Here is a 17,408-nt window from a genome sequence, read left to right as displayed (position 1 = left end):
TGGGAAGTCTGAAACCAGTGCTCGTTAATAGAGTTCATATATTTCCAAAGGCAGGTGGAACTTTCCTATGCTTTTTTGGGAAAGGTCGATGGAATTTTGGTGCCTGGCAGGGGTGGGAGAATCCAGTTTTATCTTGATCAAACATTGTAAGAACATTGGCAATATCACTATGTTCTCATATGAACATAAAAACTTTGATAAGATCATAAGAATTTTGATATGAGCCAAGGAAATTTGATAAGAGTATAAGAACTTTGGCAATATTCCTAGTTTCCTCTATCTCACACATTGGCCACCACTTGGTGCACCTGGTAAAATGAGCCTCACAACAAGTCCCAGGAGAGAACTGTTGACTAATTTCAGACCTAAAGTCCATTTTCATGGGCCACTTTCACTGGTGAGTTTTCCACACAGAGAAGAAAGAGTAAATATATATTTTTTCAGGCAAGCAATATTCACCCCATTAGGACTCCAAAATAATGACTGCTTTTCTTAACAATCTGCAACCATGGGAATCCCAGACACTAATATGTAATACTTGTATTTGTGACCAAACATCCATCTGAATGCCTCGCTAAGGAGTAATCACATGAACGTACGTTCAGTACTGTATTCTCAACTCAGCTTCTACTCCACAAAGCCAATCAGCTTACAGCCATGTCCATCTGCACTGGGTCTTACCACTGCCCTGTGCATGGCCATCCCACAGCCTCTTACTTTTTCTTTTGCCATCACATTAATCACACCCTTCAACCCACACTGAAAACTGGCCCCCTTCAGGAAGCCTCCCCAGCAAGTTCTTATTATTGATCTTATTATGTCAGAACATAGATTACTGGGTCAATGCTACACTTGTTTTTATCTTACTTGCTAGTTCTCACTTTCTTGGCTAAACAAGATTATTGAGCACATGACTATACCTTGGTTACTCCCAATCTCTCAGGTGGGCCTGAAATTTATGTTATGTACCAGATTGGTAGATAAAAAGAAAAAAAAAAGATTTTTTAGAATCTTTTTTCTTATATACCTGAAACCATTGTATTGTAAAAAAATTATAAAATGTATAAAACAACAAAATTACTCATAATTCTACCTGCAAGCAAACAGTAGCTGTTAACATGTTGGCATATATCCTTCCAGGGATCATTGTACACAACTATACAGACAGATGTAGAGATGGATGTGGATATAGACCTAGATGAAGACCCAGATGTAGACATAAATATGTTAGAATAATGTACAACTTGTTTTGTAGTCAACTTTGAAAAAACTGACTAGACCGGGAATGGTTATAACAATTACATAGGGAAAATACAACTTAGACATTATGATGGTTAATTTTAGATGTCAGCCCGACTGGATACTCAGGTAACTGGTAAAGCATTATTTCTGGGTGTGTCTGTGAGGGTGTTTCTGGAAGAGACTAGCATTAGAATCAGCAGACTGTGAGGTAGATCCACCCTCACCCAATGTGGGCAGCACCGTCCAGTCGGCTGAGGACCCAGGTGGAAAAAGAAGGTGGAGGAAAGACTAATTCATTCTCTCTTCTGGAGCTGAGACACTTTTCTTCTCCCACCCTTGGACCTCAGAACTCCAGTCTCTGAACCAGTGTCCCCAGGTTCTCAGGCCTTCAACCTTAGACTGAGAGTTAGACCACTGGCTTCCCTGCTTCTGAGACTTTGGGACTTGGGCTGAGCCATCCTACCAGCGTCCCTGGTTCTCCAGCTTGCAGATGGCCTGTCATGGAACTCCTTAGCCTCCATAATAATGTGAGCCAATTCCCCTAATAAATCTCTTCCTATCTATCTGTCTATCTCCTGTTGGTTCTGTTTCCCTGGAGATACCTGACTAATGCAGACATTTTACCTTAACATTGTACTTTACCAGTTCTTAGGTTAAATTCCAAAAGACTGTTTTTTCTTTTACCTAGAAGAGTAAAAAGGAATATTGCAAATTCACTGGATATGAGGCCTTTCCTGGATATAAGAAAAGTTGAATATGCACATGAGTTGCTGGGGATGTTATGTAATCTCTTCTAGTATCTTAATAGATACAGTAACACAACAACATAAATTCTAACACATAAGGAAAACATAAATGTGGCCTTCTCTGAAGACAAGAGTAAAATGGCAAAACAAGCCTCCAGGTTGCCGCATAAAATTCTGCTTCTGTCTAGGAAGTCACGTGGCAAGGTGGGCTGAGTCATGAGCTGTGAAACACATGAGTTCTGTGACCACCAAGAAGTCAGCTTGCCTGTCTGCGCGGCAACACTGTGATAAAATAAGAATGTTATGAAGGAGATCACCGCTGAGAGCCTGGAGCACGTCAGCTGTGGTCATGATCCTTTTGCTTCTAGACAAGGAGAAAGGACTGGCTTCCTTTTAGTTTCTATACTTTATTTCTTCCTTGTAAGACATTATAAATAGAAACTCCTCTTTTAAAAACTTTTTTTTTAACAGTCAGTATCACTGGAGAGTTATCAGATTCTTGGAGCTGGCAAAGATTTTCTGACAAAATAAAGACATACACCCCCACCCCACATTCTTGTACTCCTGCAAAGCTTTGACATGATCATATGACATTTCCTGGGTTTGACTGGACCAGAAAATACAACACGGGGTGAGGACAAGGAATTTCAGAGCTTTCGAAGCTTAGACGGTAGGAAAAAATAATACAAACTATTGGAAAAATTGGGGAGACATAAACCTAAGCAGTGTCTGCCCTGTTACTGTCTCCGTGCAGTACGATGCTCTCACTGCAGAAAGTCTTCTTCACACAGAGGAGCCATCCCAGCACTGACAGAGCTCATCACTTCCACACGTGAAAGCGAACACACTCTTTTATAACCCTGGCATTCTTTGGATAGGATTTTATTAAACAATATTGTGACATATTTTTTCAGCTATAGTTTTAATTTTTATACCATTTTGGGTATGATGGAGAAACCAGAGGAAAAAAAAAGAACAGGTGAGGTGGAGAGAAAAGTGTACACAGTCGTGTTCTCTCGAACGTGAGGGCCTGAGCATCAGTTTTCCCAACTGTAAAATGTGGATAGTAATTCTCAGTGAGGTGTCATGATGCTCAAATCACATACTGAATCTGAAAGGGCTTGATAAACCGGAAAGCATTAGATCGTTATAAGGTAATGCAACTGCAGAAGATGAAATCCTCTTTCCATCCACTGAGCACGTGTGATGTCTAAGATCTTCTCCCATAGCGCCTATACAAACTTATTTGATTGTACTTTGTACATTTTCCCACCACTCCAGACCTCTTCTCTGGGATCCAGAGCACTCATCCAATTGTCTACTTGACACAATAGCTCAAAGTCGCCTCAAACTCTACGGGTCCAAAAGTAAATTCATAATTTTTCTTCCTCAAGCCTGGTCCTCTTTCAGCATTCCTTAACTCAGGGAATGGCGCCACCTTTCCTCGCTTGGCAGTTATCATTGACATCTCCCTTTCCATCACCATCAGCTAAACTCAAAGATGTAAGGGAAAAAATCAGTTTTTGACTTCGAAAGTTTAATAGGTCTTGAATTAAAAAAAAAAAAAAGACACCTTCACATTGACTTTAAGGACTTTGGGATCTTAATGCAATTATTGGTGACCCACCATAGCACCTCAGATGTCTTGACACGTATATACTATTAAGCCCTCCCTGAATTTGTGCTTCTCATGTTTGAGTCAAGATCAAGGTGGGGGAAAGAATCTAGAGACTGGATATAAATACCTTTAAAGCTATGCCAGCCCAGTCTTTGGCTGAAAGGGGAAGAGTTAGGAGTACCGTTGACTCCTCCCAAGATGGGATTTAAATCTGCCACCCAGTGACATGCTGGAAGTGAAGGGTGAGGCTGGACAAAGGAAGGGGCAGCTGGGCAGGGGTCCTGGGCAGGCTTCCGGACACCGAGGAGCAGGCCAGCAGGGCTCCTCATGAGAGTATCTGATGGCAACACTGAAAGTCCGGAGGGGCAGGTTGATGGCCAGTTTCTGTACAGCCCCGAAGACTATTTCAGAGTCCATAGGCCTGGGGGGTGGAAGCTCCTTATATCATGTTGGTACAGACCAAAGATAGAGCTAGAGCTAAATCCATGAGCAGAGCTAGAGGCAGGCTTCTTTTGTTCTCCACCAATCATTTTTTTAAAAATGTAAAGCATTGGAACATTTTTGAAAAAATTAAATCTTAATTGTAAATCTAATACATAACAGGTAGATGAATGTTACTCTAGTTGAAGAGGAGATGGGGGGGCATCAGGCCCCACTTTATTGGAGACTAGAGGGGTCCATTTGGCCTCCTTTTAATAATTGGGGATGAGAGAGAGGCATCTTTAGCTCTCTTTTTTTTTAACCATTGAAGAAGGGAGGTGGGAGACAATCTTTCTTTCAATCCTTACTCCATCTCTCTCAAAGAGAGCTGAGTTAGCAAACTCTTGCCTCTGATCATTTGCCCTCAATCTTGGCCAAGAAAATTGCAAATGTGAATGTTAAGTCTTACAAAGGATCTTGGCAATGTTGGCCACACCTGGAGCCAAATCAGAAAATAAAAAAATTTCATGGTAGTTATCAAGCTTGAAAGAAGATAAAGAAGACAAATATATTGCCCACATTTTCCCTAGCATAAAATTAGGATGTAGAATTATGCAATGGCAGCTGTCCTATGAACAAGTACGGCCTCAGGCTTTGACTGCACATAATGGTTACCACCGAAGCGGAATGTTCTGGGTTATTGTGGACCTGAAGCTGTGTTACAGTGAGCTGGTGTTACAGGAAGTTCCCGTGACACCAATGGTAAGAGTACAAATTGAGAGCTCATGTCTAGCATGCATACTGAGTGCTGGGCTAAGTATCTGTCAAGTGATAGGACCAATGACAATAAAAATATAGGTGATGGTGCTGGGAAAGGCCATTGGCTACTATTGGTGGGAATACAAATTGGTCCAACTTTCTTTTAGGGAAATTTGACAGTATAACCACCATTTTAAGTGTGCATACTCATCAACACAGCAATTCCATTTTCAGGAATGTATCTTGTAGAAATAGTGACAAGTGTACACTTATATAGATATATAAGGGTTTTTTGTTGTTGTTGTTGTTGTTTTGTTTGTTTGTTTTTGTCTTTTTTGTGACCGGCCACACCGCGCTCAGCCAGTGAGCGCACCGGCCGCCTCTATATAGGATCCGAACCCGCGGCGGGAGCGCTGCTGCGCTCCCAGCACCACACTCTCCCGAGTGCGCCACGGGGTCGGCCCTATATAAGGGTTTTTTTGCAGCATGATTTTTAATAGCAAAAAGAAAAATGGAAATATTAAAATAACATTAGTAGAGAGCTTGTCAAATACATTGTGAGCTATACTCAGGATGGAACGCAACCCAGCTTGCAAAAAGACAGACATCTGTATGCATGAGTGCAGAAGTAATTATCCATGTAGTGAGCAAAAGAGGGTTTCAGGCAGCATGTATGGTATAGTTCCATTTGTGTGTAAAAAAACTCAAAACTATACTCATCTATACTCACATAATCCATATTGACAGCTGGAGCCATGGTTATTGGCAATGCCATACAAAACAATTGATAAACACCAAATTTTAACAGTGTTTCCCCTTTGGGAACAGTTATAACTGTTTAGTGTTCTTTGAAATATTTTCAACAAGAAAACCAAAAAATGGGTGTGAAAAACACGAGGAAATGAGAGCATCAGGATTTGCGGCCAGGTGGGGCTTACTCTACTGTCTATATTTCCTGTTCTATGCCACAAGCAAAAACACACCACCTCCTGTAAATGACCTGTGTGGCTACCAGGTCTATCTGAGACCCCCCGACAGCTACTCCCACCCCTACTGCAAGAGACCATGGCCAAAACTTTATGTACTTTTTAATCTCCCTTAGAATGATGACCAGCCATTTAGAATCCCTGAGTCAGAGAAAGGGACTTGCTATCTGAGTCCCCAGACACTTATGACTGGGAATTTCCCCTTTTATTATTAATCAAACATAAAGTCCCCTGTTAGAAAGCTCAACATAAGCACCTGTCAAGCAAACATCAGAGCAGAGCAGGTGTTTAGAACAAACCTCTCAATCTGCTGAGCTCCAGGGCCTGGTTTTCTATGCCATCCTTCCTATCACTTCAATTCCTGTCTTGTGGCTGCAGTCAGAAGGAGGAGGGGGTCTGGATTCTTATTCATTTATTTTGAGTGATGTGGTAACCCTCCGAGGGTGATGTAAGGGTCTGGGGGAAGCAGGCACACACAGACACCCCTCTACTCCACCAGGTTTCTGTGGGTGACTTTGGGGCAGTGGATAAGACCTATGCTTTGGAGGCTTTGGTAGACCAAGCTTGAGTAAAGGTGTTTGGGCAGATTTCTGGAAATGATCTGTGGTCTGATCTTTTGCCATTTCTCTAACATTATGGTCATTCCCTGCAGAAGTTTGCTCATTGTACCCTGTCCCAATGAAGAGGGTACAATGAGAATGGCTCTGTTTGGGGTATTCATTGGTTACAGAAGAAAAGTAAATAAAGTAAATATAAGTAAATAAAGGATAACACTGCAACCTATTATCCGCCTCCCCACACTCTTGATTTTGAAAGCACTTGTCTTCTGATGTATTGTAGAATGTCTTCACTCATTATGTTTATTGTTTGCCATTTATTCTTCCTGTAGAGTGTAAACTTCACAAGGGCAGGAATCCTGGTTTGTTTTGTTTACTGATGCATCCCATGTGCCTATAAGAGATCCGACATGTAGTAGGGGCTCAAAACTTATTTGTTGAATTGGATTGAAGTTGCAACTGAGATAGGATTCAAGGTTCCCTTCCCTGATCCCTGAACACTCTCATTTTCAAAGTATTTCTTGCTTATGGGTCAGGCCCATTTGTGCCAGCTTGTTGGCACTCTCCTTGGAGGCTGGCCATGCTCCCTCCTGCCAACTGCTGTGACACTGATCCATTGTTTGTGTACAGATCATCTTAGGCATGAAGACAGTCTTCTGCCCAGAGCTTATGGCCAAGCTCAGGAAACCCAGCTCAGATGTGCAACCCTAGGCTTGGCAGCTGGCAGTTGGCAGCCAGACCTGGTAAGCACTCCCCAGCTCTTTCCAAGCATTCTTGGGTATGCCATGAAACTACTCTGAACTTTTCCAAGCCTGTGCTTTTTCACTTGACAAGACTTGTAAGAGAACGAGCAAGCCCCAGCATACTGCTCACCCTCAGCTGCTCTACATTAGAGCAAAACTTCAGCCATAGCCATGTGTTCTGCACAGCCCTGCTGGGGAAAGCAGGCACGAAGACTGGACCATGGCCAGCAGGTCCAGAAGTGGGTCCCCAATTGGTGATGTCTGCCAGACAGAAGGAAAGAGGACTGAAGATTACCACTGAGAACATGGAAGAACTGAAGACCAGATGGATGTGGGGATTTATCCAATGTCATATGGCAGGATGGAGGCAAACTGGGAAACAGCTCCTTGTCTTTCACTGCCCTGCCTCTGAGCTGTTATGTATCTTCTCTTACCCTCACTCCAAGAGGAAGACACCTCCCCCGCCCTGTGTGAGTATGGCTTTGAGGCCTTTCTTGCCTACTGTTCTTCACGCTCAACTGGTTCTTTGCTAGACAACAACTGACTTCCTTGTCATGGTGTCCTTTTCTACCCCAGGCCACTAATTCTCATTCATTCAGTTTTTGCACATCTCTAGTCTCCTGAGCACCTAAAGCAGTTCCTTGCATAGACAGTCATTAATAAAGATATCAATAAATAAACAAGTGCTCATCCCCTTAGTGCTACAGATTTGGGACAAATTCTCTTTTCGTGATACCTTAGTTTAAGCACCAACCTAGCCAGACAATCACTCAGCTGCCCAATCCTTATTTCTCAGAGCAAATCTCCACAGTGAATATTGTAGGATACGTGGTGCTCTTATGCAAAAGCAGGAAGCAGAGAGCTTGGAGCAGGTCTAACTGCTGAGCTTCGAGCCCTTAGAATTGAGGTTCCAAATTGGAATTTCCAGGACTCAAAAGGGTAGGTGTGAGACAAAAGAGGGAAATTGTTTCTGCCCTATGGTGGTTCAGCATCAGAGTAGGGCAGTGCTAGTTGATTCCCTACTAGCTGTGTGAATGTGCCAGCAAGGACACAGGTAAGTGAAAGCATTTGAGTTATGAAAATAGTTTTTAGGTTAATTTCTGGGAGACAATGTGGCAGAAAGGAAATAGTTCAGGCTTTGCGGTCAAATCAACATGCTCTCCTATCTCTCCTCCACAGTTTCCAGCTGTATGACTTAGGACAAGTTATTTGACCTTGTTTACTCATTTGTCAAAGGGGGGAAAATGAATAGCTTGCAGGAATAATGTGGACATGGGAAAAAAAATTGTGGTGCATACATGTGTGTTTACCTTCTCACAGGACCCAATACCCTGAAAGAACTAAATTGCTAGTACATATAAAGCTAATTTAAGTTCTTTCATTCATTCACTCAGTACAGGCATAACTTGGAGATATTGCAGGTTCAGTTCAAGACCACTGCAATAAAGCAAATATCACAAATAAGGGAGTCACACAAATTTCTTGGTTTCCCAGTGCATATAAAAAATTATGTTTACACTATACGGTAGTCTATTAAGTGTGCAATAGCATTATGTCTAAAAAACAGTACATACCTTAATTTAAAAAAATACTTTACTGCTAAAAACTGCTAATGATCATCTGAGCCTTCAGTGAGTCTTAATCTTTTTGCTGGTGGAGGGTCTTGCTTTGATGTTGGTGGCTGCTGACTGCTCAGCATGGTGGTTGCTGAAGGCTGGGGTGGCTGTGGCAATTTCTTAAAATAAGACAACAATGAAGTTTGTCACTTTGGTTGACCCTTTCTTTTGTAAGACTGGCCCGAAAGCACGAATCTTACTTGTTGGGAAGGCTCATCTTGCAAAGACCAGGAGACAGAGATCGCTGCAATCAAGCAAGAGGTTTTTTATTTCCAGCATGCTGGGGTCGCTCCGTCTTCAGGACAGAAATGGCCCCAATCTCTTACCATAAGCACTTTTTATACAGTTTGGTAGGCAGACTTAGGCAACAGGATGGGCTGTACGCCGTCTATTGGCTACTTTAAGCGACCTTTAAAATCATTGGTGGCTTTTAGCTTTTGGTGGACAAAGGAGGGACTGAGGTATTGACCAATGGTCCACCCCCCCTCTACCGTCCCTTGGTGTCCAAAGATAAGGAACTGGTCATGCTGTTCCTGGAATCGGGTGAGCATACTCCCTTCCTGGAACTGGGTGTACTCTGCATGACCTCTGTGTTTACTTTCCAAGTTCTGTTTTAAAATGGTGGGGCACCCTAAAATGGCGTCAGTTACGCCAAGCTAACAGCAAGCATTCATACAGAAGCTAATTGCATTTATTATAGCAAACTTATATTTCTACATTTTCACGAAAGATTTCTCTGTGGCATGTGCTGCTGTTTGGCAGGATTTCACCCACAGTAGAACTTCTTTCAAGATTGGAATCAATCCTGTCAAACCCTGCTGCTGCTTTCTCAACTACGTTTATGTAGCATTCTAAATCTTTTGCTGTCATTTCAACAGTGTTTACAGCATTGTCATCAGGGGTAGATCCCATCTCAAGAAACTACTCTCTTTGCTCATCCATAAGAAATAACTCCTCGTTTGTTAAAGTTTTATCATGAGATGCAGCAATTCAGTCAAATCTTCAGGCTCCGCTTCTAATTTTAGTTTTCTTTATTTCCACCACATCTGCAGTTACTCCCACCACTGAAGTCGTAAGCTCCTTAAAGTCATCCATGAGGGTTGGAATCAACTTCTTCCAAACTCCTGTTAATGTGTGCAAGAAAATAATCTAAGTGATTCATTTTCAGAAATGACTTATCTGAGGGTATTTTAACTGATTCAGGCCCAGCCCAAAAGCTGTCTAACTGGTCCAGCCCATTCCTGGAGGGTCTCTGAAAAGATAGAGCTCTCCTCGAGATGGTAATTAGTTACTAGCCCCCATTGTTTTCTTCATTCCCTGGTGCTCTCCTTTCACAGGGCTTACGTGGGCCTTTTTCATGGGCTTGTCCTGAGCCCCCAGACAAAGGAATTCCTTGCAAGGGGGGGGTAATAAATTTTAAGCATCATTCGAGAAGATTGTACACCCTGTAGTACTCAGCCAATGAGGAAGTGGGGGGAAGGACTTGTGTACAGTGGAATAAATTACTTGCTCCAGCCCTTTTCCATGTGCCTGTCCCATTCACAGACACCCGGACTTTCAAGGCCCTTATTAAAGTCTTGCTCGTCTCTGTGTCCATCCTTTGGCATTGGACGGGTGAGAGCATTTCTCACAATGTGTATACTTTGATCTCCTGCCATGAATCATGAATGTTCTTAAAGGCATCTAGAATGGTGAATCATTTCCAAAAGGATTTCAATTTACTTTGCCCAGATCCATCAGTGGAATCATCTGTGGCAGATATAGTCTTATGAAATGTATTTCTTAAGTAATAATACTTGAAAGTCAAAATGACTCCCTGATCCGTTGGGCTGCAGAATGGATCTTGTGTTAGCAGGCATGAAAACAACATCAGTCTCCTTGTATGTCTCCATCAGAGCTCCTGGGTGACCAGGTGCATTGTCAATGAGCAGTCATATTTTGAAACGAACCTTTTTTTCTGAGCAGTGGGTGTCAACAGTGAGCTTAAAGAAGTCTTTTTTTTTTTTTTTTTTGGCAGCTGACTGGCATGGGGATCTGAACCCTGGACCTTGGCATTATTAGCACCACTCTCTAACCAAGAGAGCTAACTGACCAGTCCAACAGTGGGCTTAACATAGTCAACAAACCATGCTATAAACAGATGTGCTATTATCCAAATTTTGTTTCATTTATAGAGCACGGGCAGAGTAGACTTAGCATAATTCTTAAGGGCTATGGGATTTTCAGAATAGTAAATGAGCATTAGCTTCAACTTAAAGCCACCAGCTGCATCAGCCCCTAACAAGAAGAGTCAGCCTGTCCTTTGAAGCTTTGAATCAAGGCATTGACTTCTCTCTAGCTATGAAAGTCCTAGATGGCATCTTCTTCCAATATAAGGCTGTTTTATCTGCATTGGAAATCTTTTGTTTAGTGTAGCTACCATCATCAACCATCTTGGCTAGATCTTCTGGAAAACTTGCTGCAGCTTCTACACCAGCTCTTGCTGCTTCATGTTCCATTTTGATGTTATGGAGATGACTTCTTTCCTTAAACCTCATGAACCAACTTCTGCTACCTTCAAGCTTTTCTTCTGCAGCTTCTTCAATTCTTTCAGCATTCATAGAATTGAAGAGAGTTAGGGCCTTGCTCTAAATTAGGCTTTGGCTTAAGGAAATGGCTGGTTTTGAAACAGAATAGGACTAGACCTGTGAACTAAATTGACTCCATTTTCCCTGCAGAGGACACTTTGTTACTTTTCTACTCCAGTCAAGAGAACCCCAGGGCTCATGATTACCCCAAGGCCTGCACTGATAAAATTAACTGAGATAAGAGAGGAACAGATATTCACTGAGTTGTAAAACCCCTCCTCAAGGCTTGTTTCCCACAATTGTAAAAATGAAGTTATAGATTAACCTACAACCCCTTTAGGAGTTCCTGTATGTGCACAAATCTTCAAGGTGACCACTACACAGACCTTCCTGGGGTAATGATAATGAACACCACCACCATCTTGGACCTACTGAGCAGGCGCAAGGACCAAAGCCCTAACTGAGCATGTGCCCATGACACAACTAGGAGGAACAGAATGGACCACCTCCAGAGGCACAGAATGATGACACTGACCTGCACCCCTTAACCTCTTGCCCTATAAAGGACACTGAACAGCCCCCTCAGGAGGCTAGCTTTCCTGTAGCTACCCCCCTTATGCATAGGTCTATCTCTTCTTTCAATAAAACATTGCTTGCCTTACTTCTGGGTGCGCTGTTCATTTCTATGGCTTTGGGTCCCAAGAGCCTAATTTGGTAACAGTTTGATCTTCTATCCAGACCACTAAAACTTTCTCTATCAGCAATAAGTCTGTTTTGCTTTCTTATCATTGTGTGTTCACTGGAGTAGCACTTTTCATTTCCTTCCAGAACTTTTCCTTTGCATTCACAACTTGGCTGTTTGGCTCAAGAGGCCTAGCTTTCAGCCTGTCTTAGCTTTTCACATGCCCTCCTCACAAAGCTTAATCATTTCGAGCTTTTGATGGAAAGTGAGAGACATGCAACTCTTCCTTTTACCTTAGAGGCCATTGTGGGGTTATAAATCAGCCTAATTTCAATATCGTTGTGTCTCAGGGAATGGGAGGTCCGAGGAGAGGGAGAGAGATGAGGAATGCCCAGTGGGGCAGTCAGAACACACGACATTTATCTACTAAGTTCACTGTCTTACATGGACACAGTTCATGATGCCCCAAAACAATTATAATAGTAACATCAAAAATCACTGATCGCAGATCAGCATAATAGATATAATAATAATGAAAAAGTTTGAAATATCCCCAAAATTACTAAAATGTGACAGAGACATGAAGTGAGCACATGCTGTAGACTTGCTGGAGGCAGAGTTGTCACAAACCTTTGATTTGTTAAAAAAAAATGCAGTATCAGGGGCCTCACTTGGGAGAGCTGGTGCTGACAACACCAAGTCAAGGGTTAAGATCCCCTTACTGGTCATCTTTTAAAAAAAAAAAAAAAAACGCAGTATCTGTGATACACTTTATGGAGAAGAGCAGTAAAAGGAGTTATGCCTGTAACTGTTTTTAGGTGCTTATTATGTGCTAAGCAGTGGGAATTACGTTTAAATGTTATTTTAAAATGCCCTATAATAAGAAACATTCACTCCGACTGAGTTCCAAAAGTAGCAGAGGCATTTTATACAAGTTGCAGCTAAGCTATTGGGATATTGTGAAACATACACTGTATTTGGTCTTAGTCCCAGTTTCCTGGCACACAGTTCCTCAAATCCTTGGAATCTCCATAATGATGAGTGACTTTTGTATGATAATAAGATGACTTGTGGCTGGGGGGCCCTTAGATAACTTCACAGTAGGGGCTGGTCACCAGAAAGACCAAGACATGATTGAAGTGTTGGAACTTTCAGTCCCACCCTCCAGCCTGTGGGGAGGGGCAGGGGCAGGGGCAGGGGCTGAAAGTTAAGCTGGTCACCAATGGCTAATGCTATTATCAATGATGTCTATATCTACATAAGGAAGTCTTCATAAAAACTCAAAAGGACTGGATGTGGGGGAGGGTGAGCTTTCAGATAGCTGAACACGTGGAGGTTCTGAAGGGTAGCCCGCTGGAGTGGGCATGGAAACTCCACACACCTTCCCACATGCTGCCACCTATGCATCTCTTCCATCTGACAGTCCATCTGTATCCTTTGGCTTATCATTTATACTAAATGGGGAAATGTAAGTAAAGTGTGTCCCTGAGTTCTGTGAGCCACTCTACCAAATTAATCAACCTGAAGAGGGGGTCATGGGAACCCCCTCTTATAGCTGGTCTGTTAGAAGTATAAGTCACAACCTGGGACTTGCGAGTAGCATCTGAAGTAGAGGGCTGTCTGTGGGACTGAGCCCTTAACCTGTAGGATGTGGTACTATCTCTAGTTAGATAGTGTCTGAACTGAATTGAATTATACAATACCCAGCCAGAGTCTGCTGGAGAGTTTTTAGGTGTGTGAGGGAAAACCTAACACACATCTGGTATCAGAAGTGTTCTGTTGAATGCATGGTGTGTGAAAATAGGAAAAACACTGGGTTATTTTCCCTATTTCTATTAGCTGTAATCATTGATAAGAAGTCACCAAAAGAAGTCTTGGTATGCAGATTTTCTTGAACAGATCTCAGCTTAATAACTATTAATGAGCAAGAGTTCACTCTGAGTAACAGGGAAGACGTTGCCTTTGGAGTAGAGAGGATATGGTCTTGAAAAATTTACCTTCTTAGCAAAGGGATACCTGTATGGTTTCTCTCTTTCTCTGTATCTGTTGCATGAAAGGAAGGTTGTAAGAAAGAAAAGATGCCTCACATCTTTAGGTCAGGTGCACCAACCTTTTTAAAATTAATGTGCTTCATGCTTAGAAATCCATTTTCATGACTTTTCTTTTTTTTTTTTTTTTTTTCTGTCTTTTTCGTGACCAGCACTCAGCCAGTGAGTGCACCGGCCATTCCTATATAGGATCCGAACCCGCGGCGGGAGCGTCGCCGTGCTCCCAAGCGCTGCACTCTCCCGAGTGCGCCACGGGGCCGGCCCGTTTTCATGACTTTTCTACTGATAACAATGGTGAGTCACTTGGTGGGAGTATTGGATGTAGCTCAAATATTAATGAAGTCCACATGGAGTCTTTATTTCAAACTATTTTACTTTTGCCTATTATCCTTTATGATGCCCCAATGTAGCTAAATTAAAATCAAATGGTTCAGAATTGTATAATTAATTCTATTTAGCTTTAATTATGGTTACTAATTAATCCAAATCTGCTAACTTGATATGTGGTAAGAGTCCGTTTCAAATGGTGGCAGGCCAAGTGGGGTCCCTACTGGTTTATTTAAGTTAGCTGAAGGAGTTTAAGAAAATTCTGCCTAATGAGTAGTGGACTGTGGGCCACATGCTGGACCCCAGATTGCTGGTGATCTGGGCTACTTGGAAGAGAAATTAAGATTGCCCTGTAAATACTTCTGATGGGTTAGGCCAAGGTTGACAAATAGTGGGCACAGCATTGCCGCTGTGATTCTTTGTCCCAGCACACATCACCAGTTAATCACTGGACTCTCCTGCTGAGCCTACACTCAGCTCAAGAATATTTTTCAAGATAGCCATCACCAATTGTATTAGTTATCTCTTGCTGTGTGACAAATTACTACAAACTCAGCAACTTAAAAAAACACACATTTATTGTCTCTTGGTTTCTGTGGGTCAGCAGTTGGCTGGATTCTCTGCTTCAGGATTTCTCACAAGGCTGCAATCCAGGTGTCCACCAGGTCTGGGGACTCACTTAAGGCTTGACTGGGGAAGGATTCACTTCTGAGCATATATGGCTGCTGGCAGAATTCAGTTCTTTACTAGCTGCCAGGCTAAGGGCCTCAGTTTCTTGCTGGTTGTTGGCTGGAGGCTCCTTCAGTTCCTGCCATGGCCCACTCTGTAGGCTGCTCACAACACAGCAGCTTGCTTTTTCAAAGCCAGCAAGGAAGAGAGTCATCTAGCAAGACAGATATTACAACTTTATGTAATCAGTTACCTCCCATCACCTTTGCTATGATCTATTGGCTAGAAGTAGACCAAATCCTCTCAGAAGAAATGCATTTTAAATCCAAGCTTCAAATAATGCCCACAGATAAAGTTTCAATGAGCTGACAACAATCACAACCACAACAAAATCACAAAACACATGAGGAAACAAGCCAATGTGAGCTAGAGTCCGCAGAAATCAACCAACAAACCAACCCAGAAACTACAGAAGTAGACATGTAAAGACTGCAGATGGAGAAATTATAAGATATGGAATATAAAATAAAGACATTAAAAATGTTTAAAGATGAAAAAAAATACCAAGGAATGAAATATTATTACAATTGATTAGGCAAAATTGAAAAAATACAGCTGCTAGAAACACAAAGAATATAAAATGACGTTAGATGGTGAATGATTTAAACAGCAGATTGCACACAAGTGAAGAGAGACTCCATGAATCAGAGTATAGACCTAAAAATAGAGAGAGAGAAATTAGTCCAGTGAGACAAAGAAATAAAAAATTTAAAAGAGAGATTAAGAGAAATAGAGGATAAAGTGAGAAGGTCTAACCAGAATTCTAGAAGGAGCTAACAGAGAGCATGGGAAGAAGCAATAGGTATTTGAAGAGGTAATAAATGAGCATTTCCAGAACTGATAAAAGACACAAATCTTCATATTCAAGAAACCCAGCAAATCCCACGCAGGGTAAATTAAAAGAAGACAAAACAAAAAACCTAGATTTCTTGTTGTAAACTTCAGAACACCAAAGTCAAAGAGAAGATTTTATACTGTGAAACATTTTAATCTGTTAAAAAGAAAAGGCAGATTACTTATAAAAGAACAGTTGTTAGACTGACTTGACACCTGTCTTCTCAGCAGCAACAAAGATGACAGGAGATAAAATAATATATTCAAAGAACTGAGAATAAATAACCATCAGATTCATATCATTTAAAACAATAATAATAATGTCTAGTTTGTGGCAGTTACAAAATGGAATAAATATACTGGGAAACAGTACATGTTACATCAGAAGGGTATGATAGGAGTTAAAGTTCTCACGTTTTTCTGGAGAAGGGAGGAAATATTGATTAACTTTAGATTTAATTGAGTTAATATAAATATTAAAATTTCTAGAGTAAACACTAAAAAAATAGAAATAGTGTACATAACTAAGAAGGAAAATTTCTAATATGAACAATAGCCTTATACAATCTAAATAAGGCAATAAAGGGAGAAAAAAGAGATACACAGAAAAAGTTGGAAAAATACAGAGCTAAAATAAGATATTAGAAACAAATCCACGCGTTTCAAGATGGCGGTGGCTGCGGCGGTTGGCGCGGAGTAGCTGAGGTGGAAAAGGCGGCCACTGGGCATCAGGCAGCCGGGAAACTTGTGGACCTTCCTCTCGCCATCTCTTAAGGGAGGACCGCAGCTGCTGGCCGGTCGTGGGGGGTGACCGCCACTTTACCCCCGGCAGGAGAGGCTGCCTCATTTACAGGCAACAGCTTTGAAGTGTGGAGCATGTAAAGAACTGTTTCTTAGCTGCAAAAGCGAGTCTCGAAACAGGGAACACAGCGCCAGGGCTGCTGTGGATGCAGACAGGATCCCGGAGGCCGGGGCCGCGCTGAAGGCGGCCAGCTGCCCTATTCAGAATTCGAGGTTTCAGGTCGGCATTAAAGAAGATTCCTGGGAGCACCCAAGCCGCGCCGCGACTGAACAGCCTGAGGCGGCAGCAGCTGAGAACGGGGAAGGCGACAAACCAGAGGCAGAGAGTGAGCACCCGACCTCGCACAGCACTGTGAGTGACCCTTGGCCCAGCTCTGTTCGGGGGGCTGAAGCCCACCCGGCTCCCGCCTGCATCACTAGGCCACTCACCGCCCTGGGGCTGCCTCCATTTTCCCACATGCTGGCAGCTCCACCCAGCTCGGCCATCACAGAGCCTTCCCACTTGCTTGGCCCAGCGCGGGGCTTTCCGAAGCCTGCGGGCCGGCCTCCCCTCCCACTCCCTCCGCGGTTCTCTGGCGGGTTGGTGGCGTGGGGCGTCCCCGGCCAGTGTCGGAAGGGCAAGGAAGTACGGGCGGGCCGACTGTCACTCCACCACACCCTGGACTCCAGCCCCCGGTAAACTTCCTGTTACTGGGAGGCAGGTACCATCTCGGCAGCCACCAGTTTTGAAAAA

At 42.6% G+C, this 17,408-nt stretch overlaps 1 pseudogene; it reads right to left on the bottom strand.

The window, feature by feature from the left end:
* Positions 1-8,680: 8,680 nt before the first annotated feature.
* LOC134372761 (tigger transposable element-derived protein 1-like) lies at positions 8,681-13,327 on the bottom strand (annotated as a pseudogene).
* Between the last annotated feature and the right edge of the window lie 4,081 nt (positions 13,328-17,408).

Source organism: Cynocephalus volans, chromosome 3 (genome assembly GCF_027409185.1).
Source record: "Cynocephalus volans isolate mCynVol1 chromosome 3, mCynVol1.pri, whole genome shotgun sequence".
Taxonomy (NCBI): domain Eukaryota; kingdom Metazoa; phylum Chordata; class Mammalia; order Dermoptera; family Cynocephalidae; genus Cynocephalus; species Cynocephalus volans.
This window is presented reverse-complemented; position numbering and strand designations above follow the sequence as displayed.